The sequence below is a fragment of the Phalaenopsis equestris genome, unplaced genomic scaffold, assembly GCF_001263595.1.
Source record: "Phalaenopsis equestris unplaced genomic scaffold, ASM126359v1 Scaffold198068, whole genome shotgun sequence".
Taxonomy (NCBI): domain Eukaryota; kingdom Viridiplantae; phylum Streptophyta; class Magnoliopsida; order Asparagales; family Orchidaceae; genus Phalaenopsis; species Phalaenopsis equestris.
Genome location: NW_018218006.1, coordinates 264,293 through 265,588, shown reverse-complemented (window position 1 = coordinate 265,588; position 1,296 = coordinate 264,293).

Genomic DNA, 1,296 nt, shown 5'->3' with positions numbered 1-1,296 from the left:
TTTCAATCTGACCAATTGATTTGTTAAAATATGTTAAGTTTTACAACTAAAGTGAAGATTGCATCCAAGATTTAGGGAGGTCAAAGTACTTGAAAGTTGGGTGCAAATAAATAGGGAAATAAAATTATCGGGCGTAGAATTGGAGGTTTTAGAGTGACAAACTAAAATCCTCCATTCGGTCCTATCGTTTGGGTGCTGAAGTGTAGATGTTAGCCCTCAGGCGAGGGGAACGTGAGAGCTCCGAAGTGAGAGCCGGTATCCTCCCAACCTAGCCGTAGATTCAGTAACCAAGCATAGGATTAGTCAATGTTCTTTATGTCTAGACCAAAGGGCAAAGAATATGTATGCCCCTATTTGGCACAATACAATTTGAAATAATTCACTTTATCTATTCACTTTAATTTCTTAACAAGGAGAATGATGCTTTCTTATATATTGAACTTCACATTAGAAGCTTTATTAGTAGAATTAGTTAATTAAGAGTTTGTTAAAATTACATATTTATTTAAATTGCCTATTAGTGACAAATAAGCAATTTCAACTGCATTGTTGTGATTAAGTATTGATTTTCTAAATCCTAGTTCGTAGCTTCTAGTATTACTCCCTGTGGGATCAATATCCAGGAGTCCATTAGAGACCCATATTACTTGAGCGATACGTATACTTGCGTTGATAAGTGTAACTTTATAATTATTGAATATTTTATACACATTTTTATCAAATCTATAACCGTTATCAAGTTTTTGGTGTCGTTGCAGGGGACTTAAATCTTCTAGCAACAGTATCAAATTCTTGTATTTTTAAGCATATATAAAGTCGCTGTCAAGTTTTTGGCACCGTTATCGGGGAGTAAAAATTAGATTTTAAAAAAAATCATAATTAGAGTAATAGACAAATTAAGACTATTAGAAAACTTTTACTTGAATTGCAACTTATTTTCATATCTAGTTAACTATTTTTTCTGTGTACTGATTTCAATTATATGCGTAAATTTGGACTTGAAAATCTTATGCCCTAAGATTCGAAATTAGAACGCTCTGTTAGAAGAATTAGAAAACTAAGAAAATTACCTAGAAATCCTGACACAATGGAAAACAACGTGAATAATCAAGAAATGAAAAATGAACGTCAACTTAGACCACTACGAGATTATGCAAATCCTACAGCAGATGAAATTTACTTATCTATCCAAAATCCTGATGTAGTTGCTAATTCATTTGAGCTTAAACCTGCTATTATCCAAATGGTACAAAACAATCAATTCGAAGGTACACCAAATGAAGATCCTAATTTACA